The sequence below is a fragment of the Colias croceus genome, chromosome 1 (assembly GCF_905220415.1).
Source record: "Colias croceus chromosome 1, ilColCroc2.1".
Taxonomy (NCBI): Eukaryota; Metazoa; Arthropoda; class Insecta; order Lepidoptera; family Pieridae; genus Colias; species Colias croceus.
This window is the reverse complement of record NC_059537.1, coordinates 11,426,027-11,451,874: the sequence shown is the minus strand read 5'-3', so window position 1 is coordinate 11,451,874 and position 25,848 is coordinate 11,426,027. Positions and strand designations below refer to the sequence as shown.

The following is a 25,848-nucleotide window of genomic DNA, read 5'->3' as shown; positions in this document are numbered from 1 at the left end:
TACAATAGGCAAACAAACTGAGCGCTCTATACCTACATAATTGAGTTTCAAAAATCAGAGATACATAATACAGTGGAGTGCCCTTCCGTCGTGTAAATGTGTTAAAAATTGAAAGGCTTTCATCGACGAAGACTTATAAAGCGAATTAATTGAGTTTATCTCAGGGGAGCGACGCTTCCGCGCATTAGGCCTGTTCGCATGGCACTAATGAAATTACTCCGCCTTTATAAACTTACAGCTTGAATTTGTAATGAAACAGATGACATTGATATTTACTCTGCTACTCTGATAAATTGCGACTAATTTTATAACTTTATTTTACATAGGATATTCGGATATCATGCGTAATGTTTAAAAAAATAAAAAAATAAAAAAAAATATCCTTTATTGAATTATTATGTACATTAATGGACGACTAAGATCCGTTAGACAAAAATAAAAGTTTAAATTCTGAATAATTATGAAATGAATTTATATCATCACACAAGCTGTTCCCCGCAGTTTCACCCGAATTACTCCGCTCCTGTTGGTCTTAGCGTGATGATATATAGCGAGCCTTCCTCGATAAATGAGCTATCTATCACCGAAAGAATTTTTCAAATCGGACCAGCAGTTCCTGAGGTTAGCGCGTTCAAACAAACAAACAAACGCTTCAGCTTTATAATATTAGTATAGATTTAGTTATTCTGATTGAACATTGCTGCAAGTTCATTCGTACAAGGAATTTTTAAAGCCGGATGTTTCATAATATAAAGACTTTTGTATAGAAAGAAACAAATGTGTGGGCTTATATACTTGTAAGTCGCCCATCAATCTCATCTATTTTCCATACGAAATTGCAAAAAAGCGTAGGCCACTAGACACAATACTCATAAACACATACAGTCAAAACAAAACATTACATAACGAAATATTCGCAATATAACACACGGAACAATAAATCAGAAAAGTTTCTCGGAAAACCTGGTCTAGTTAAGATTAGTAGGAATGTATAAATAATCGGATAGTACTCACGACACTGATGGATTAACTCGCTTAATAAGCAGAAGTTACTGCAATATCCCTTTAACATAGCAAATGTAATCCTAAACGTAAGGTTAGTTTGTTTTGTTCATAGATTTCTCAACGGGGCTACAATTCAAGTCGTATGAAGTGTGTATTAAACTCATAGTCTAGTGTTGTGCTTTTTAAATGTTTCGTAGCACGTGTGAAATTATTTTAAAATTTCTAAGTGTATCTTTGAATAACCGAATCACATCCATAATTTAAATTATTAGAAACAGGGGAATTAATAGTGTCTATCTTTTTCCTTTTTATTGATTGTAAGGGAAATATAGCCACGAATTTGTCTGAAAAATGGGAAAAGATAGAGAGCGCCTATAGTTGAAAGGTATTGATTACCTACAAATACTCCAATTTATTGTAGCCATAATAAAGAAACTTTGGAAGCGAGATTTTATATTATTTGTACTCAATTTTGCCGTTTTAAATACTTAAAACGGCAAAAGCATTAAAAATAAATGTCGGTTGTTCCGAGAAGTAATCCAGAAATATAAAAACGTAATATATTTTAATCCTCCGTTAGCTCTTATAAAGTATGAAAATATTGTCTGGTGAAATAACAACAAAATATTGACTGAATTTCAGATTGTTCGAGCGAATGCTCATGATAATTATATTTTATTATCCATAGTGTGCCGCTCAGACACTATCGCAGATAGAAGAAAAAATAGAGCAGCCACGTTAAATGGATTAGTATTGAGAATTGTACGCTACTTTGCAATTCCGTATAACCAATGTTTATTAGTAGAAGGTTGGTATAAAATGCAATTTAGAACGTTAAATTATAGTATGAGTTTTTTTTTTAAGTGAGGTGTCTATTATCGCATAGGTCTTTATGTATGCGATACTGAACGCTTCGCTGTGCACTCTATCGGAAAATTCCAGAAACTCGTGCAGGCGTAGAGTACGCGTGCTATGCATGTTCGTCGCAAACTTTTATGTACGTTTTAATTTTTAAAAATAAAATGTTCATTCGAATATGAAGTTGAGCTATGCTTGGTGTTTGTTATTTTATTTGCATCGAGAATAATTTCTGATTTCTAGGAAAGCTTTGTTAGGTGACTTATCTGTTTAAAGTTTAAACACACTTATACAGAATTTAATAATATGTTGTTTTAGCCGAATGCAACTTCGTTTGGATATAATACAGAGTTTGTTAATTATCTGCTCTAGCATGACGTCGTTGGCTCTAGCTCTAATTATCTTATTTAGCTCTTTCAAGTATATTATCATTAACTACGAAATTATTATTGACAGGCGAACATTATTTTTTGTTGTAACGAATTCTACAGCAGGCTTCAACCAAAAATCTAAAATCTAAATTCTATTCATCTATCTAATGTACTAACATGATACATGTATCGACCATCTACACAAATACAGCATGACTCAAGCCACGTCATTATTGGAAGGATATGTTTACTTTACTTAAGGAATACGTTTGTTCCAAACAAACATCCGAAGCTACCAAATGGGTTGTTTTATGGTAAATTTCGATAAATGTGGATTTAGGAACGGATACTCGTATTAATATGTTGGAAATGTTTAATTCAAATCTATGTATTAGGGACATGGTGGTATGTTGTTGTTTTGATTGAGCGTTGACTGGAGAACTGAATTGTATTGCTAAATAACTAAATTATATTATATACTTGCTATCTAAATTTTATTTGATATTGCATTCAATGTACATTTCTTTGCGCATTTATTAAAAATGTGAGCAAAATTTTTGTCAAAATATCTGACACGCAATATAGAGTTTTACTTAATTTTAAGAGCGTAATCTACTTCGTTAAGGCTTTTCAAATTCATTAATTATAAATGTTTTTTTTTTATATTTACTACTTATATTCTTATATTAGAAGCCAATCACATCTAAAAATAATATTATTAAACCACGATGTCTCCACTAATTGTAAAATTGCTAAAGAGCAAATTAAGGTATTTGTATTTTGTTATCTATATTATTTGAGTTAACGTCTAAATTATGGTATGAATATCTTACATACTCTGAAACCATTACAGGAAAAATCACATAAAGAATATCAATACACCAATAACAATTTACAATACATTTACAAACATCATTGAAATCTTTTGTTACAATCTAAATGTTTTACAAATAATAATGGTTTGGTGGAATCCCTACAACACTCATCCTACATAACCTTTGAAGGTAAATACCCGATTTTATCGCAAACCAAATACATTATCTCATATTTCGAGCCGGGCAAATATTGTCCGTTGAAGCCCCAAATCTCATGTAACCAGGATACTTTGCCCTGGCTTGAGTTACCCGGGAATTCTCGAATATTCTTGAAATCGATATGTTAGAGCGAATTGCTTATTCCTATGCATCCAATAAGTGGCTATTTATTCCTTTACGTTGATTCTGACGACGACTTGTAAATATTATTTTAAATAAAATATTATTTTTGTTAATATTTGGATGAGCTAAACGATATCTTTTCTATGTATTTTGAATTTTATTGTCGCTTCTATTTGATATTGATGTCTATTTAAAGCTAAGTTGAGAATTACTATTTCAGCGTTTTTCCTAGAAAATTGACACGATTGCTAACATAGGAAAATGTATGTGTAGATTGGAAATGTAAATAAAAAAATCATAAATTTTTGCACATAGAGATTATAACAAGATATTAGGTATAATGGTAAAGAGACCAAATATAGTGGCATTTTTCTACTTACTACAAAGTTTAAATAATATAGTTCTCTTCATCATGTTTGAAGGATAATATTCTTACTTCCTGATTGATATTATTATCTAGATAACTACCCGATTCGCGTGTGCAATGTATACAAACTAAAACTCTCTCCAAAAAGAGACGATTTCGCAAATAAATCTCGTACTCTTACTTCAACTTCAACTCCTTAACCACTACGACCGCGTTAACTAGATCCAAATTATAAAACTCATTTTATATTCCGTTTAAGCAGTGCTCGACCGCAAACGCAATCTGATTTAGGAAATCGTTGCCAGTGACGGCCGCTCACGGCTGCATCATTCTGTTATATTGTTCGTTCGTAGCGGTTATTTGCAATTTAACATTTAAATTGCATGCTGATAGATATGGATTTTATTGGGTATAGATGTGGTATTTATAAGGGTGCATTGTAAATTTATATCTATGATTATTATCTATGATATATGATTGAAGAGAACTTTGAGGAAATTCTTTTACTGGTATGTAAAAAGTGTCATTTGAGAGTCATTAAAAACAGTGCAAATGTACTAAAAATGCATTACCAGATAAAATACACATACACATACACACTCACACACACAATTATGTTAAGACAAACCCAATAGACGAAACTTAAAAACATTATTATCTTGACTCAACTTTCATAATTATATCCAGATGAAATAATTTCAGTTCGCAAGAAATCCCATTTCCTAAACTTTGATCTCAACTCCTAGTGGATTCTCATTTCGAATTTCACCTCCAATTCTGTGAAAACCTCAAACAAATACAAAGTTTACTCAAACAGTAAGTTTAACACAATCTCTATTGAAGCCAATTTCAATTTCCGTCAACATTTCGCCTTTTTAGCAACGACTTCTGTTTCAAGAGGCGTGTATTCTAGACAGAATTTATGCTACGATAGTTGACTGTTAAGTTATGTCAGGAACAAGCACCCCTAGCATGCACCTTAATATGTTTATACCATAGTTAAGGCAGGTTCGGATACTAACTTATAGATATAAGATGGTGATTAGACAAAAACAAAAAGTCTGGAAAATAAACCCACAACGTATATTGCTAGTAAAAACATTATTTTAACAACTGGCAATCTATAAAGAGCTTTCTAGTTTCTTGTAGTTACAAAATAGAATCTAACGTTCATCTACAAGATTTATAACAAAAATACAAAACAACTACAGATATTTGCAATTTAAAAAAACTTGCAAAATGTCTCTTTATACACCTATGCACCCGTATTTAGAACTAATAAAATATCGTTTTTGTCCCCTATGCACCCGTATTTTCATCTTTAAGAAACCATGTGTACCACCCCTATATTGTGTCAAGTACAGTTTACTATCTTAACAACATGTTGGCAACCCTACATTGTATCTAACTAAGATTCCACATTGTAATTGAGTGTTCGCTCCGTAGCTCTGAGATACGTCATTAAAGTTGTAATAGCTTTATGTACTGAGAAAGCGTACATGTAATTTAGAACAATACTGTTGTTACAAGTTATATTTTCCAAGCAATAAAGAATCCTATAATATAATACCAAAAAAAAAGAAACTACAGAGTCGTGTTTAAGGGCTGGATAAAAAAAAAATATTTTGGTAAATACAATGAGGCAATATATTGGACCCCAAATGGTACGTGTTCATTTAAGGTATATGTCTGGATTAATTTTATACAATTACTAACTTTAGGTACATGCATACAATTTTTAAAAGTTTATACAATGACGATTTTGCAAACAATTGTAACATCTAAAAACAAACATTAACGTTTTATTCCTCTACATTACCAGTGACCTATACATTAAAAATAATAAATAATGTGACACATTCCTGCGTTCATAATTCAACGCTTAGCGCGTCGTTACAAAGTCGTAAACCTAGAAACTCACGTTAATATTGGTGATTATGTGTGCCTTAAATTATAAGGCGGAGAGGTTATAATTAAATAATAGATACTCTTTAATCATTGGAAAATATGTTACGCATTTCAGAGTAATAATATGTGTACGGTATTTGTATTTTATTGTATAGGAAATTTTAAAGACAATAAAATATTTGACAGAAATTACAAAATATATACAAATTAAGATGTGATCTATTTATAAGATAGCAGCACAACCTTTTCTACACCAAAAAAGTTTAATTAAAAATTCATTAAAAAAAAACAATTTACGTAATATTTATTTTATAATATCATTGACTTGCGTTCGATGCTGTTGCTGTTGTGATAATGCAAAAAATAAACACAATAACTTACAATTTGGACCAAACTTGATCAAACGGTGGACAGTCATGCAAATTAACGTCACAAATAGCATGATATTCACACATAAACCCTTTATTTTATATCTCGAGTGGCTTTTTAGTAAACTTCACAACAATGAAGAAATTTTCCAAAGCATTAATTAGTTGCCTTTAAATTTTTGTAAAGTTTTTCTAGTTTGTGATGCTAGCTTGAATTTTTGTTACTTTTATTTATCTACTAGCTTCCGCCCGCGACTCCGTCCGCGCGGATGTCGGTCTTTGCGTGGATGGTTTATTTCTCCATTTTGAGTAACTCGGACAATGACATCTTATAAATATCTATGGACCCAAATACGGCTAGGTCTATAATAATACGCAACGTGTGTTCGCGGTACCTACTACAGAACAACGTCTATGGATAACTGAAAAATTGAGATTAATTTTTTTTCTACGTATTTTTCCAGGATAAAAAGTATCCTATTTTACGCCCAGGATAATAAGGTATAATTATACCAAGTTTCATCGAAATCGAACCGGTAGTTTTCACGTGATGTCTTCACATACAGACAGACTGACAGACAGACAGACAGACAGACAAAAATTTTTTTAATCACATATTTGGGTTTGGTATCGATCCAGTAACACCCCCTGCTAGTTATTTTTTCAATATTTTCAATGTACAGAATTGACCCTTCTACATATAATAAATCTGTAGAAGGGTCAATTCTGTACATTGAAAATATTGAAAAAATAAATACCAGGGGGTGTTACTGGATCGATACCAAACCCAAATATGTGATTAAAAAAATTTTTGTCTGTCTGTCTGTCTGTCTGTCTGTCTGTCTGTCTGTCTGTCTGTATGTGAAGGCATCACGTGAAAACTAACGGTTCGATTTCGATGAAACTTTATTATGATTAACTTTATTATCCTGGGCGTAAAATAGGATAATTTTTATCCTGGAAAAATACATAGAACAAAATTAATCTTAATTTTTCAGTTTTATCCATAGACGTTGTTCTGTAGAACCGCGAACACACGTTGCGTATTTTTATAGGCCTAGCCGTATTTGGGAATTGGGTCCAATAGATATTTATAAGATGTCATTGTCAGAGTTACTCAAAATGGAGAAATAAACCATCCACGCGAAGACCGACATCCGCGTGGACGGAGTCGCGGGCGGAAGCTAGTTACTAATATTAATAAGTAAAATTAAAGGCACACCTTTAATTTTACTTATTATTTAATTATATGAAAATATTCATTTAGGTAGGGTATGAAATTTGTTCCATTCATTATGATTATTTTTGTAGAAGAATGAGAAGAACAGAGAACCCACAAAAACTCTATTATTATCGTGACTCTAGAAAACGCGTACTTCCCGGGTTAAACAACTATAGTTATAACTATATGTACCTATAAAACGACGTGTGGCACTCGGGGACTGCCGCGGTAAAGCTATTGCATGCTATGCCTTCAAGCCACACCTCCGCCCGTCGGAGTGGGGAGCGTGAGGTTTTTTCGTTACGGAATTTCTCGATTCGGTCCCCACGCTCAAGGCCCGCGAAAGAAGCTATGCAATAGCTTAAAACGAACTTAAACTTGTACGAATAGACGACTTTAAATGGTGTTGCGTGCATGAAGCTGTTGATACGATTAATATTTTCAATTTAAAAGTAAAAGAGTACAAAACAGTGAAGGAAGTACAATCGGCGCTCAATTCACCGTCATTTCCAAACGATAGTGCAACTTCGCAAACTTCGAACAAGTCAAAACTGAAATAATTGCTGAAGTCGGAATGCATTGCTACTTCAATTGCTATGGCTTTTGTTACACCGTTTTCTTTCTAATAAGACACCTTAATTTTTCTTCACTATAACTATGGTGTGTTTTCTCTTAAATTTCGCTGTTTGCAGAAAAAGAAAATATCCTACCTACCGTGTTTATGTCGTTATAGCTTCATTGTTTATATTGTAATGAGCTTTCAACTCGCGGCTTCGCCCTCTTTCTTTAAAACTTAACAAATTATATACTAAAACCTTCCTCAAGAACTGCTCTATCTATTTTAATAAAACGCATTCAAAAAAGAGGACGGATAGACTGCGACAGCGACTTTGTTTCATACTATGTAGGTAGTGATAATAGTAAATTGAATAAATATTCTAAGAAAATGCTGCTATAAAGAGATATTTGGTTTTAATAATCATCCAAAATTTTCCACCAATTTAATGCGTGAATCAAAGCCGATATTTCCCTCCCTATGTCGTTAACGACAACCCCTGTCAAATGGCATCCATATGTGTCGCTACTCGCTAGCCATAAAACACTGATAATTAACTCATTAAATCATACACTAAAAAGTTTATTACACTTGTAAGTTGCGATTATTTACGGCGGCCATTACAGGCGCATGTTGCGTGCGGTTTCAGACACATTGTATCTCTTTATTGGAACATTATTGAACTCTAGGAATGTACTTCTTTCAAACGAATTGTTATACGCATTTGGTTCATCTATGCGCTTTATTTCATTAATAATAATTAATAATGCATAACTGAATAAATACCTTTTAAGTTTGGTTTTTATTGATATTTTTGGTGTAGATATGAAATGCTTTAGTTTTAGTCGTATAATTTACAATAGCTTATATACCTTTTGGAAATGTATTGTGCGTAAGTAATATAACGTTTGCTATGTTGACTAATTATAATTTGTCCTATTAATTCAAATTTTAATGTTATTGATTTCTGAGTGATCTAAAATTAAGCACGATTTCATTTGCTTTGGTGTAACATGAGGCCAAAGAGGAATTTTAAAACGCAGTAACTACAAAGTGAACGAACTACGTAGGTAAGTGGCTGCAATGAAGCTTTGCCCTCCGTAATGTGGGAAGCGAAACCCTTTTGTCCTTTAATTTGAAAGAGAATTGGCTTCTAAAGGAAGTGTCCACTGGCTTTGAAGTCGTATTTATTACATTTCGCTGCATGTAACGGCCAGCTTTGGACCTTTAATGTATAGCTACCTCTACAAATCGAATGGGATATTACGTAATTAAATACTTGGTACTATGTAATAGAATGGGCAGTTGTAGCGTTTAGGGCGGCGACTAAAGTCAATGTTACAGACTAGTGTTTGGTAGCTAAGGGCAACTATACAATCCATACTAATATTATAAATGCGAAAGTAACTCTGTCTGTATGTCTGTTACTCAATCACGCCTTAACTACTGAACCAATTTGCATGAAATTTGGTTAGATATATTTTGATACCCGAGAAAGGACATAGGCTACTATTTATCCCGGGAAATAGGATAGGTTTTATCCCGGAAATCCCACGGGAACGGGAACTATGCGGGTTTGTCTTTGACTGCGCGGGTGAAGCTGCGGGTGGAAAGCTAGTTTAAATATAAATCAACTTATTACCAATTCTTACTATACATAATTGAAAGATCGTAATCAAACTTAGGTCATACAACAAATAATTAAAACACTTGGAAGATGTTAGAAAATATTTATTATTTGTCTAAGAAATATTGTTACGCTATTTTTACCCCTTTAAGTGTCATTATTAATCAAAAAGGAGATGTGAACAATTCCACAGTAAAAAGCTAGCAATAATATACATTCCAATAACAAGCTCCAGGTTGCATTGCTATCATTTTTCAAGAAAGCGATGTTGAAACTAGAAGGTGATTTTTAAAGTTGGTATGTATTCATGGTATTCGGTTCAACGGTGTAGAAAAGTGAAAACATTCGGAATACTGTTCTGTTTTATTGCGGTTTATATGATAGGATTTAGCGATTCTCATTTAATATATTATTTTGCGAAATTTTTATCTAATATGGTGTGGAAGTAAGTTGCTATTGTTTAATAGATCCTGTGTCAAGGTAGAGTCATAGTTTTCGCGAGTGTATGGAAGCAAAAGAAGTTGATTTGAAAAGGGCTATAAAAGCTTTACCTATAGTTCTTTTTCAGTCTGAATCAATCAATTGCAGTAGTTCTCTAAACATTCTGATTCATAGCCTCATATGTCCAGTTACACTTTTGCTATACAATAGTGCATACGTACCTATTCCTATCAATCACATCACATCGTCATAGTCACATCTTCTATACCTATACATTGTAAATTCATATATTTTGCTATAAGAAAATTTTATTTTAATACATTGGACCACAATAAAACAGAGCGACACGAGCAAATATTCCCTCGTATATGTTGTTTGATCGGCAGGACAGGTTGTCGGCAAATATCTAACAAAAAACTTCTTTCCTTACACCCTCTAAGAGTTCTCTAGCTTTGCAATAAATCGGAAAACGACACTGAAATATAATATGAAACCGTTTTCACCTCCTGGCTTGTGATTCTTTGTTCAATTGTTAGAAAATAGGCACTGAATGCGTGTAGATATTTTACGCTATTGAATATTGAATTTTCGCTCTTTTTTATAACTGTAATAAGTATTTATTCGACTTGACTTCCTCTACAAACGCTTTTCGATTTCACAAAGCTATAGACACCACTGGTTTGTAGAGCTGTTTTTAAAAAATATGAACGTGCTTACAAATTTTTTAACGACCTTATAAATTGAATATAAAATCCAATACTAATACAACAAAGACCTAATAACACTGCTAATTTCCTTTAATAATTATATTTCTAATATCTACGAATCACGAGCTTAAGATAAAGACACTGATGAATGGAAAAATGTCACCAATTAGGTTTACAGAAATTTATTTTAAAGAATTACCGCACGCATTAGAATAAGCGTAGAATGTTCAAAAGAGCATCTAGTCACTTTATCGTTAAAATTGAATTTATGAAAATTGACAATTAAAGTAATTGATAGAGTCCAGACAGTCGTAGAAACACCGCAACCTCTTGTCCTAGATTCCTGATTGCGCCCTTGGCAAGCATTCAATGATGATACGGCCTCGTTTGGCGAAGGTAATTTGATTTTATTTTCGCAATGCAACTTCACTTCGAGATATTACGGTTTTGCGGGAACGTTTTTTAGGTACGAATTCATGATATTATCCCGTAAAGTAAAAATGCATACACGTGAATGGCATACAAATCTTACTAAAATAAAATAGTAAAGAATGTATCATAATATTATTAATTCTTTCATAATTTTATACCATATTGTGGGTATACCGTATACATTACCGCGTCTACAACCTAATTTGACATTGGTTAAAATAGTATACAATAAAATCGTATCCTAACAACAATCCAATTTTTTCATAATTTTCATAAAGACCTAAACTCAAATACTTCATTAGACATATGGAATACCTGTCCCAAATCGATAAGCATAGAAATCATTACAGGCACCCCAGGCCCATCCGATGTCAACATGGCCGTCCCCTGGGCTGTGTGCAATTTAAAACCCATCAATAATGCTCTAATGGACAAACTTTCCTTGCATCGCAATTACATTAATGCTATTATTTCTTTGTACTACACGTTGCTTGGACGTTTGGTGAGCTTGATTTAATTTTATGTATGTGGTTGTTCTTTGATATACTACGTAATAAGATTTTAATGAAAATGTAACTACTTTGTAGAAATAGTTTAGGTTTAACTGTCACGGTAGTAGTTAAATTATTATCAAGCTAATTAATACGCAATAAAAGGCAAATAAAAAGGACAAAAAGAATAAAGTTAGCATTTACTATTTTATGAAGAGATCTTTATCAAAGTTTGAATTCACTAATTCTACTGTAAGTATATTGTAATTTTAGAATAGTAAAATCTACCTATGCCCATAGTATTATATAAAACATTCTAAACTACAAACATGAGGTCCGTGTGTCAGTATGTTAAAAACAAATCCCTTTATTTGCGGGTTTCACGACACTTGAGTTAATAGCAAAGTTTACAGTTACGTAGGTAATAGAGCATGGGGGTAAGATGAATTGTTTTTAAACTTAATATAAATTTAGTTAGCCATTGAAAAGTTTCCTGCAACAGAAGGGTTGCAACAATTGACCAGCACATTAGCTGAAATTGTAATGATTAAATATAAAGTGTTAACACTCAGGGATCGTAATATTTTTTTTATAGGCTCTACTATAATATAAATAAATAAATTCGTATATCTCATGTATTTTAAAATAGAACGTTCCCAAAATCGACTTTAATTCATTTATTATTTAGTTCATCAATGCTTCCGTTGCTTGAAGATTTCGCATTCACATCATGAAGATTTCGGAAAATTAACGTATTCCAAGGGTTTACAATTGAGTAAGTAGACTTTTTTACCGTTCTATTTGCTTTGTTTGTTCTATTATAACTTAAGCTTATTTCTTAGTGAACATAAAAAGGTGACAATATTTCCAAGGTACACAGGATGGGATGGGAAGACAAAATATGCAAGCTGAATTATTCTTAATCCATAACATATTGTTACGTAAGTTATGCATATCGATTTGATAACGTTCTTCTTGAAATCAGTTAAAACAAAAAAGCTCTCAAAACGTTTTCATTGTTAATCTAGGTTAATCTATCCTTTCAATATAAAATGATTGCTGTAGTTCATCATCATCATCATCATCATCAGCCCATATACGTTCCCACTGCTGGGACACGGGCCTCCTATGAGGGTACAGGCCATAATCCACCACGCTGGCCAAGTGCGGGTTGGCGGATGACACATGTCGTCGAACTTTTTTAATTCTTCGACATGTCGGTTTCCTCACGATGTTTTCCTTCACCGTTATTAAAACGCTGTAGTTATTAAAATGTAATAAGTCATTGAACTGAAATTTGTACGCAAATATTTATTTTAGATTTGTATTTAGTGTTTCTATTCAACTCGGACGCGAACATAAACAAAACAATTGAAGCGTTTATAATAATTAACGATGGAAATTTTAGACATTACCCACTGCGCTTTTGGATGTTGAAGCGATATCTCTATTCTACGGTCTACGCGATACAGCTGATTTAATATTTTATAATATTTTTGGAGGATGATTATGTCGTATTTTATATTTTGATGATTGTTATAGAAGTACGAAACACCTAATGTGGTTGTGGGATTTTACAATATAATGCTTGGCTAGTAAGGTTCCTTTCCAATAAATAAAAATAAAAAATGTCTGAGTCTAAATTTTTGTTTCTCTACAATTTCAAGCGTAACACATAAACAGTTGTATAGGTAATAATATTTGGTTTTTTTTTTACGAATAAAAAAGTTAAAATTTACATTAAGCGCAGTGCGTAAAGGGTCTCGCTGAATCAACAGTTCTACGATTAACAATAAGATATTAAATTGCGATCTACCCTCAGAGCAAACAGAAATCAATCATCGTTCCATCACGCCAGGAAGAGGGTTAACTCTATTCAAATATCTGGAATATTCGCTCGCTTCGCTGATTATCTATTACGAAGAACTGTTACTTACAGTATTGAGATTTACGGAACGGCAGGGCTTAAATTAATGAAGGCGTTTGTGTTTAGAGATATTGACGTTTGGTATTTCACAGACAATATAATACTATATTAGTATCTTGTTTTTAAATAGCAACGCTATTTTGAACCATTTAATTGAACAGTTTTTTGACGTGACAACGTCTTATAATTCGATAGAGCCGGCTGCACGCACGAAAAAACATGACTCATGCGGCGTTACCTCGCTCTGAGGCGTTCCATGTAAGGCTTGAAGTGCAAGCGAGAGCGCGGAACGAGCGACAAAGAAGCACAATTGTTGTCACGTTTAACTATCGTCAGTAAACCGACTTTACAGACAACCAATTTTTTATTATTTAAGGTACTGTCCATAGGGGCAGTATTTTAACACATACAATATTATAAAAACTACAATTTTATAAATATTTACTCTACAGTTACAACTACACTTTCCTTTTTGACAGACACCTTGAAACAGTCACAAGAACGATAAAAGTATTTAAGATTCACACAGAAACAATTAAACTTCAATATTTAAAGTTCAAAACGTGTGGTTGTACTACAATTAAGAAAGTTGTGGATGCAGAAGCGTGTGTAGCTTCTAACAAGCGGCTTGAAAGTATCCGCACAGCTTAGCGCGAACTTCTTCGTCCATGTGATACGTTCTTTATGTGCGGTGACTATGATTTTTGTGTTTAATGTATTTATGTTAATAAAATAAAGGTCTTGCTTTGGTTTCCATTTTGTGAAAAATTATGAGGTGTGTTTAATTATTCTTAAGAGGGTAAAATTCAAAGAAAATTATACACAAATACCAAAAATAATATGATATAACTATAAATCTCACTTTATTTTATATAATATCTGTTAGTATATAAAATTACACATGAAACTTAATTTATTTAGGCGAACATAAAGATGAAATAGAGTTGATTAAATAAACAAATACAATTGTAGATTCATCAAAAATTAAAAGAGCAACGCTTTCAATATAACTTTAAATTTTTTAGATTTTAGATTAGAGAAGAATAATTTCAATACATAGGCTCAATAAATTCTCAAGTGGCCCATCCATGTTCAGACACATTTAACATTTATTTTCTATCCAAGGAAGTAGTCTAGACTTAAATATCGTTCGAAATCGATAACCACAACTTTTATTTATGACTACCGTGAACCGAACTCGAAACATCTTCGTTTTAATATTAGCATACAAACCGCTCTTTTAAAGTCCATACGCTGTTTAAATAACACCAATAAAAATAATAACTTAGGTACAAAAGAGAAAATAGACGTCGTATAAAAAAAAATAAACATGTAGTCAATAGTCATATAGAGCTTTACTGGGTTGAACGTATTTAAAATAATTATTATTTAGATTTGTATCGTATAAAGTTAGATTGATGGTCACCCTATTAACACACGGGTACATATTAACTAATTATGATGAGTTAAGAAACTTGTAGCACACAAATTATGAGCACTTAGTGAGTTTATCTACTGAATTCCGCAAAAGTTAACACACTTGAAGATTCAAAATAAGAAGATATTAAAAAAAATGTTTTAAATAAATGAGATACATACATATTGGACAAATGTTTCATTTACGGGTCGGGTACCTTTCTTGTGTCAATACGTATTGAGAAACGCTCCGTCGAACATAATTAATTTAAATAGTAATAAGTGTAAATATTGTGTTAAATCCGTGTTCATCACAAAGGACTTACCTTCAGTGTATCACTATCTAAAAAGTTTTAATAATTCACAGTGGTAAACACAAACTTAAGCTACAAATTGTGTTGAATGTTACTGACTTTTCTCGAATACCCACAAGTTGAGAACATAATATCAACCGGGAGCATTTATTAGTGTGCTTTTTTACAAAAATCGGTAAAACACCGAAGTATTGGAGCATTTATTACTGTGCTACTTTGACTTTTGATATTTTTTTTTATTACTTTTATTTTTCAACTTAAATTTACATGATGGTGGCCTGCTCAGCGTGTAATGTGAATATTTTAGTAACCCAAAAAAGAATTAAATGCACCAATGGAAACTGCCATCACCTATATCATCAGGATTGTGTCAAGTTTAATGAAACAACTGGTGTACGTTCAAAATGGGTATGCCCTGTCTGCGTGGCTTCCAGACCCAAGGTGGGAGACAACTCCAATACCCCCGTTCACGGCAAGGTTCCTAGAGATTTGATGACAACGCCAGTAAGCTCCGTGCCGACGACCTCAGACAATGACACGGTGATATTAGAAATTCGCAAGCTCCGTGATGAAATGAATTCAAAATTCGAAAATCAAGAAAAATGTCTTAATAAATATAACTCCACGCTTATCAAAGTCCAACAAGACTTAAAGGATCTTGGCTCTCAATTTTCTTTAATACGAGAAGAATTGGATGAAGCCATAAAATCAATAAAATTTTTATCAGACGCCCACGACGACCAAATAAAAATAAATGAACACACTGAAAGTTCTCTTTCGAAAGTTCTTGACGAGAACTCATTTCTCAGGTCTGAATTAAATTTATTAAATACAAAAATGGCTCAGCTAGAACAATCCAGTAGAGACAACAATTTGGAAATTCAATGTGTCCCTGAACAATGAAATGAAAATCTTCTTAACATTATAAACAAAATAGCAAGCACAGTTAAATATGATCTAAAAGACACTTACATCGCGGGTTTCCACAGAGTGGCTAAGTTAGATTCTGAATCAAAACGCCCACGCAATATTATACTGAAAATGAACAACCAACGTACCCGAGATGATTTCCTAGCCGCCATAAAAACCTTTAACCGCCAAAACGGAGAGAAATTAAACACATCTCTTATTGGCCTTGCTGGTGCTAAGTCACCAATATTCATCTCGGAGCATCTCAGCCCTGCCAATAAACAACTTCACGCTGCCACTAGACTTGCTGCTAAAGAAAAGAAATACGACTTCATTTGGATAAGGAATGCCCGCATTTTTATTCGGAAGGATATCAAATCAGAAGCAAAGTGGGTAAAAAATTTAGATTTTCTGAAAACCTTGTAAACTTTAGCAACAACTTAATATTTATAAATATTTTCTTTTAACTGTATTTATTTTAAAATTCACTCTCAAATGTTATTACCAAAATGTACGAGGCCTCAGAACCAAAACCGAAGAATTTTATAAGTCTATATTGTTAAATAACTACGATGTAATAATTTTAACCGAAACGTGGCTTAACAGTAGTGTATTTGACCATGAACTTTTTGACCAGCGTTATAATGTTTTCAGACGAGATAGATCGTCAACTTCTTCTAGTGAGCATAAACGAGATGGAGGTGGTGTCTTAGTTGCAGTAAATAACCGTTTTCGTGTTATAAGAAATTTCAATTGGGAATCAGCATGCGAAGACCTTTGGCTTTCATTAAAAATTAATAATAGCTTTTTAATACACATATGCGCTGTTTACATACCTTCACCTGTTAACTCGTCGTACCTCGAAACATTTTTAAATAATACTACTCAAATCATACATAATGACGTGAACTCTCAGCGCTCTTCCACTTTTCTGATAGGTGATTTTAATCTATGGGAATTAGTTTGGCAACGCGATCGTGATTTAAACTACCTAACAACGTCTTCCAATTGTAGTTCACTCAGTACATATTTCCTCGATTCCCTTGCATTTAACAATTTACAACAATGCAATGCTGTCGCGAATTCAAATGACCGTATTCTCGATTTAGTTTTAGCCAGCGAGCCGTCGCATGTCAACGTCTATAACGCTGATTTACCTTTAGTTTCGATCGATGCGCATCATCCCGCTCTTAAAATTATTATAGAAAATCCTTCTCAACGTCATCTGAAACCAAATAGCGACATTGTTTTATATGATTTTTATAAGTGCAATTATGAAGTCATAAATTTCGAACTGGAACAAGTTGACTGGACTTCCCAATGGATAAACGCCTCCAACGTTGACGAAATGGTCACAACTTTCTATGATATTGTATTAAATATTATTAAAAGTAATACTCCAGTACGCAAACTACGCAATGAAAAATATCCAACATGGTTTAGTCGCCCCTTAATAAAATCTCTTAAAGAAAAAGCTAAGTTTCATTCAAAATACCTAAAATATGGGAATCTCAGAGACAAGCTCCAGTTTGATTTGCTTCGAAGGCGATGTAAGGACATGCTAGACCACTGCTACTCAGAATTTAAAAATCACGCGGCTGATCATTTACGTCATCGTCCTAAGCATTTTTGGAAATTCTTTAAGGATAAAATGAGCAACTGCACAAATTTACCACATGAAATGGTTTTTAATAATACGGTTGTTAAAGGTGGTCAAGAAATATGTAATGCTTTCTCAGATTTTTTTCAATCAGTATATTCTTATTCATCGAATTCAACGTCTTTTTCCATAAATATGCATGATGCAAATACAGACAGTGGTGTCGCCCCTTTTAGCACGTTGGTAATATCTGAAAAAGAAGTGTTAAATCGCTTAAAACTCTTAGATGCCAATAAAGGCCCAGGACCCGATGCAATACCACCAATATTCTATAAAAATTGTGCCAAAGGCCTATATGTACCACTTACTCTAATCTTTAACGAATCATTAAAATTAAGCTTCTTCCCATCTACTTGGAAACTCGCACACTTAACTCCGATTCACAAAGCAGGCTCATTAAACGAGATTGCCCAATACCGACCTATCTCGATTCTAAGTACACCTGGAAAAGTTCTAGAAGACATAGTAAATACTAAACTTTTGGCCCACATTAAATGTAAAATTGATCAAAACCAGCACGGGTTTCTGCCCCGTAAATCAACAAACACAAATCTTGTAGGTTATGTATCTGATATAGCTGAAGCTCTTGATAAGAATCTCGAGGTGCATGCTGTGTACACCGATTTCAGAAAGGCGTTCGACTTAGTAAATCATGATCTTCTATTACATAAGCTCTCAAATATGGGGATACACGGATCCTTATTAAGATGGTGCGAGTCATATTTACGCAACCGCTCCCAGCTTGTCTCAATCCGAGGTTTTAAATCCACCCCCTATACTATTCCATCGGGAATACCGCAGGGCTCCCATCTCGGTCCTCTCTTCTTTTTAATCTTTGTTAACGACCTCCCGCGTGTAATACAATCCAACTATAGAATGTACGCTGATGATTTAAAAGTTTATAGAACGATTAAGGATAAAACAGATGTTAACATACTTCAATCAGATCTTAATAATATACAAAAATGGTGTACAAATAATCACATGTGCTTAAATATCAATAAATGCTATCACATAACATTTTCTAGAAAGAAAATTCGAACACCTGTTACTTACCTTATCAATAATTTACCACTCACGGAAGTGAGCTTTATCCGTGACCTAGGCGTTATCATGGATAGTTCTTTAAGTTTTAGAATCCATTACGATCATATTGTCAAAAAAGCTTCACATTTATCGGGCTTCGTCACGAGACAAATGAGATTCCTGAAACAACCTCAACTTACCATTTTAATTTATAGCACCCTCGTTCGTGGAATACTAGAGTATTGTTCAGCTGTCTGGAGCCCTAGTTACCAAGTCCATTCCGATAGAATTGAAAGAGTCCAGAAACGTTTTTTGTACCATCTTAGTTACTCAGACCATAAATGTAGGGTTTTAACTTCCTATGACCAGCGTCTGTCGTACTTTAACTTGAGTGGTTTACATACACGCAGGAAAGTAGCGGATATATTATTTCTTTATAAGGTTCTACATGGGGAAGCAGATTGTCCTGATGTCTTGGAGCGCATTTGTCTCTCAATTCCGCGTATCACTACTCGTTTACATAACAGATTATGTTTTCTGCCACCTTTAAGTAAAACTAATCTTGGTCAACATGCACCTCTGTTTCGAATGTGCACCTATGCAAATAGTATCCGATCAGAAATAGATATATTTAGTGGTTCTCTGGTCTCAATTAGGAATAAATTATTAAATTTAATCAAATAAATACATAGTTATCATAATTATTGTTACATAGATAAGGTATCCAATTAAAATTTGTAAATTTGCATGCTGTGTCTACATCCAGAAGGTTATAAATCAACTGCATGATAGTACATAATTAATAGAATAAATCACAAACATTTGTAACCAGTTTTGTAGACCAATAAAAAAAAAAAAAAAAAAAAAAAATGTGTTCATTATACGTAAAAATTATGTAGGTACCTAGTTAAAAAACTGAAAAGCACGCTCAATCGATCTCGAGAAATTATTGTTATATTGTCACGTCATCGATCTGTATATTATTATAGTACCTCTATAAATAATAAACTCAAAACTCAAACTCAAACTCAAACATTTATTTATTCAATTAGTTACACTTCTTCGAGATGCACTTTTACGAGAAACGTCATATTTTTTATGTCATAAAATAATAATATTATGTCCGTTCAAACTTCAAAGCATAGTTCAAAGTGGGTCAAAATCGATTCTAAAGGAGTCGGTTACATACAAACATACAGGACACTGCCAAGTGACTGTTCGATACGCTACTTTCTTTTTAAACCTCCAAAAGGAAATAATAACAAAAACACGCACTTGGCCAGTTTTTATATCGTTTGTTTGTACTCCAAAATATATTCAACGTCACACACATAGTACCCTACATACAGACACACATACTTTCATTGCATTCTCAATGTTATACGTTATTTTATTATATAAAATAACGTATAACGTATAACATAAGCTTATTAAAGCTTTAATTCACATTGATATAATTAACATGAAATTACAATTCGCTAAACATCGCTTGAGAGCGGGTTGGTGTGATTTTCCCGCCAAATTATTTATGCGTGACGCGTGACAGGCGACAAGGGTGCACGACTATGCAGATGGCAATGATAAATTATTATAAAAATGTATAAAAATGGTATCCATTTTTGGAAGAGATATATCTCTATAGTTTGCGAGAGTAGAGAGATATTATATCTACTCTCGCAAGTTCGATGAAAAGGAATGGTTCTCAGCTCATAGGTATTTTTGTTATGATAGTTCCAAAATAATATACACGCATCAAGTCACCTATCTTTACAAATGTCTAAAATAAATATCTAAATGTATAAAATAAAAAAATTGTGGCGTCTTTTATATTTGAACAATATTGCTATATCTAGGTTCTTTTGAATTTTTAAAATCTCAAAATGGGATAAAAAGTGTAATCTGGGCTCGTCCGGGATTTGAACCCGGGACCTCTCGCACCCAAAGCGAGAATCATACCCCTAGACCAACGAGCCGCATGTAAATTGTTACACAAAAACCGTACTGAAGTTCTTTTTACATTAATAATTTATTAGCTTAGCTGATTACATAGAGGTCATGTCTCACAAGATTTATAATAGGAACCTATATTAAATCTGTTATTTTTCGATATACAATTAATATACATATTTCCATTGCAACTTAACCAACGAAGCTTTTAAATCGAAACAACACTTATAAGAACGTTTAACTTAATAACGTATATTTTAGTCTTGTTATATATCATAAAAGCTATACACATCGCAAGTAAATCACCTTTCAATCCTATACCGTCAACTACATGAGACTCATTAATTTATATATCATGTACCATAGGAGTTCTTGATACTTGTGCCAATTCTCTGTGCGTAGTTCTTGTATTATATTGTCATGACAAAATGGTCTGAAACAAAAAGAACGCGGATAGACAACACATGCAGGCCAGGATCAATTTCAAAGGATGGAAAGGAATTTAATTCGGTCACAAAAAAGCCAGCAAACAGTCACTGGTGGCAATGTGTTGAGGCGTTGCTTAGCGTTTAAACGATTTAAGCCAAAGGATTTCACGGTTCACGGATTTGCCGAACGCTTTGCACGAATCTGTATTACGTATGGTCTATGGATGGCATAGTAATGACTTCTTTAGGGATTTTGACGCTTGTGACGTCAATAGTCATTGATTGGATTTAATCGTGACGTCATCCAAAAGGTTTCGATCGTTCGGCTTGTAGATTGTACAGTTATCTATACATAGTTATATAATAAATCTGTAGAAGGGTCAATTCTGTACATTGAAAATATTGAAAAAATAAATACCAGGGGGTGTTACTGGATCGAAACCAAACCCAGATATGTGATTAATTAAATTTTTGTCTGTCTGTATGTGAAGGCATCACGTAAAAACTAACGGTTCGATTTCGATGAAACTTGGTATAATTATCCTGGAAATTTTTCCAGTACGTATTTACGTAGAAAAAAAATCTTAATTTTTCTTATCTTTTCCGCGCGGACGGAGTCGCGGGCGGAAGCTAGTTGAAAATAATGTTAAAACCTAACGTTTTAATGTACGATTGCTACGGATTATCTATGTCTAAGAAACGATTTTGAAAGAGGTTTATTTACAGGTTTTAAAATATCTACATTTTTTTTATCATGGTGTTATGGGCTGGCCATGTTTCTTCGTAAATTAATGGCCAACATAAAATAAATAAAATATATAAAAGCAAACTGGGCTCGTCCGGGATTTGAACCCGGGACCTCTCGCACCCAAAGCGAGAATCATACCCCTAGACCAACGAGCCGCATGTAAATTTTTACACAAAAAGCGTACCTACTGATTCTTTTTTTTTTACAAAATAAAATTTTTATTAACTACAATAAAAAAAAATTACATAATAAGTATAAAGGTATAAAAATCTGGACAATGTTTTAGAGAAGTTTAACTGCAAAAAGGCAATTTTATTTTATTATAAGAGACTAGCGGTCCGCCCCGGCTTCGCCCGTGGTACATATTAACGTTTTCTCTACATAAGAACCATCCTCGTACTTCAAGGAATATAATAAAAAAAGAATTATCGAAATCGGTTCAGCCGTTCTCGAGTTATGGAATTACAACGAAAAGTGGCATTGATTTTTATATATTAGATGTACTCTTAGAATAAAATTGCTCTTACTTAGCTTGCTTTTTCATATTCTATAAAATATTTTTATGCAACTATTAAGAATTTTTTTTTCATCGTTCTATTTTTATAAACTCATAATATTATATTCATTGTGAAATATACAGGTACCAAATAAGGTATTTTTTTACATTTACACTGAAAATTCGATACGCACATAAATCAAACGTGAATGTTTACACGCGTTCAAAATTAAACACGGTCTGCTTTTATACAAGTCATATAAAAGTCATATATTTGTTAGATTTTCAAGCCAAAATTAGCTAGTAGAATTTTATATAATGTAAATAAATCGCACGTTAAAGAAAACATGTAACAAACAAATATTTTGTGATCATAATTATAACAATTTAATTGTAGAGCAGATTAAAATATGTTAACTAATTATTGATTTATTTATTTATAGAGCAAAAACTTTTATTACCACCAAGGCAATCGAATTGACAATAGCAATAGCCACTCAACACGTAATATATCAGATTTTCAGTCGCCTGCGGCCAGCGTGGACGGATGGGTCGAAATTGCGAAACCACGTGTGGCTCCCCTCGCAGCCAGCTTTATCATTTTGTGATAATTATTGTAGTCTAGCTACCTCCCTTTATTTACAACTTTACAAGTAGTACAGGTATTTGTAGATGCGTTGTTTTAAATTTGAATATGCTCTGTGGATTGTACTGGACATATTATGTAGAGATAGTGCATCGGGATAATTAGTATGAAAATATAAGGCTTGACAATAATAGCATCCACCCCGAGAGGCATATCTAATTAGTAATTGTTTACAACTTTACACTAACACATATACCTTTACACACATTTACCTACTATAGGGAAACTGATATCCAAAACCAGTGTCCAATATGAAAAGGTAACAATAATGTGTTATTCCATCCATGTACAATACAATCATGTATTTCAGCATCTGAATGACAGATATATAAAACAAATAAGATATTTATTTTATTTCAGACATTCTCAAAACTATCTATACAATTTTATATGAAATATTTAAAGAGAAAGTCGCACCCCGTTTGTTTGATGCCGCGTACACTGTAACACGATCTAAGTGAATCAAACTGTCATTCTGGACACATTATTGCGGTAAGGAATTTAGATTGTGTGGACATGCCTTTAAAGTTAAATTTTATCGGTTGAAATATTATGAATGCGTATGTTGGACATTTGTTCAGTTATAGTCGAGCCAATTTAATAGGCAACATTTGACGTCTATCAATTTTATCTTCGAAGAGAGGTAACCTGCTTAAAAACATCGATTAAAGTGTATTAATCGATACGGATTTGAAACATTTGTCAATCGAATTTATTAATTTATGATGATTTTTATTCACAAGTAATCAATGCATTCGATTCTAGATGTCAGATTTCGATTTTTTGAGTAACGTCTCTAGTATTTAAAAAGAAAAAAGGTTTATTGACACAAAATTGTAGCGACGTCAGTTCTTCAATTCAGAAATTGTTTATTATGTTTAGGATGGTTTATCAGTAAAATGAAATCTTAAAATAACTTCTATCGGTCATTATTATTATAAATATGTAATCGTAATTGAAAAAAGTTAAGCAAATGTGCAGTTCTAACAAAACGAAATATCATGTTATTCTATGTCGTCGTTACTAGGTTACGTTGTTGAATTTTGTTGAACTGTCAAATGTTGCCTATTAAAATGGCTCTACTATAAGCGCTGATACGATGTTGAATGGAGCGAACGATGAGCTGAATTTTGCTGAAATTTAGTCTGTCAAGTGCTGTAGAATTCAGTTATACTATTTAGGCTGGTTGCAGAGCTTGACCGACCGTCAGTGCGTACCGTCGGTCTTGACGATACGCATCAACAATTGTATGACTATGACACTAATGCGCATGACAATACGCGTGCGTGTGGTCGGTCTAGCTATGAACGGTTTTATGAATTTCCATACATATGACAAGCGCGACTGACGTACGCACTGATGGTCGGTCAAGCTCTGCAACCAGCCTAAACTGTTGAATTTAAGATAATATGTCATCAAGAAACAATCTGAACAAATCTTCAGCTCAAAGAAAGAGTAAAAATATTATTTATTATTTCTTCATTATAAACATCAGCCTCTTATTAAATGAGAACAAGATCACTTAAATCATGCCCCTTATTAACTAAGTAATTTATCTGTTTAATAAATTTTCAACTTATTTTATGTCTTATCCTGTTTTTCCAATGATATACAGACTTGATCGTCCCTCAGGTTACGGATAAGGGGTGCATTTATCCCTCACCTTCTTGCAGAAAGAAATCACTTCCCCGTGTAAATTCACCCTTTGTATACTTATACATTTTTAATTTAAACGAAATGCTAATTAAAATTTAATCAAAAGTAAAAGTAAGTATTTAAAAGTAGGAGTAAAAAATAAAATCGATTGGGTGCGTTTATTTAAGTTTGATAATGGAAGATTTATGAACCAACTCATGTTGATTTTTTATTAGAATAAAATAGAAAATAATACTATCAAAAATTGTTTGAAATAATTCGAAACATGTTCAAACTATTTAAATTAGTACCTACTTTTGTACCTATTTCTGTGTAGTTTTTAAAACAAAAACCTAACCTAACCCACCCCCTTATCCAAACCAAAAATTTCTGATAACGAATTTTTGGCATATTACAAAGTGCCGACCGTCTGTAAACGGCGAAAATTGCAATTTGCCTGCGGCTTATTATCTACACCACTATACCACACTATACGTACCTACTTACAATTGAACCTTACAATCATACTCATACTTTTCTTCCACATTTAATCTATCCACTCACTACACACAAACACGTCCACAGCGTGAGAAATGGATGGCGCCAATTAGATTAGCAATAACCTAATGCAAGTATCGAAGGTCACCAGCGAGCATCAGTCTTGTGGAGACACTCGATCAATCACTGACAGCTGACCGTCTTCACGTCCTGAAATACATAATGCAAGAGCTTTATATAATCGGGTTACAGATTATATTATGTTTTATCTGTGGTCTGTTTTTGTCATAGTTGTTGATAGAGTATCAATTAGCTAAATGGCAATGTTTGAATCGAGGTTTGAATATAATGGCACAAGGAATAGAAATAAAATTGAAATGCCATTTTATAGGTTAGCTAAAGTTAAAAATTCATTTATGGGCCAAGGTATACGTTTTTACAATAGAATTCCTCATAGTATTAAAGAGTTTAGTAGTGTTAAATTTAAAACTTTATTTAAAAAATGTATTAGTTCAGAGAGCCTACTACAGCATTAAGGAATATATGGAAGATGAAAATCCATGGAGGGTTGTCGCGTAAGAATAACAGGACAGTTCTTTGGCATATTATGATAATATATAATACTTATTATGTAGTTAGATGTAACATGTAATGTAAAATTATATTGTATATGGACATGACCTTAAAA

The 25,848-nt window shown here is 33.0% G+C and overlaps 2 non-coding genes across 2 annotated transcripts; both read right to left on the bottom strand.

The window, feature by feature from the left end:
* Nucleotides 1-20,663: 20,663 nt before the first annotated feature.
* Nucleotides 20,664-20,735, bottom strand: Trnap-ugg. Its single transcript has one exon. It is a non-coding gene; the product is annotated as a tRNA-Pro (tRNA).
* A 1,233-nt stretch (nucleotides 20,736-21,968) lies between these two features.
* Trnap-ugg lies at nucleotides 21,969-22,040 on the bottom strand. The gene has a single exon. It is a non-coding gene; the product is annotated as a tRNA-Pro (tRNA).
* Between the last annotated feature and the right edge of the window lie 3,808 nt (nucleotides 22,041-25,848).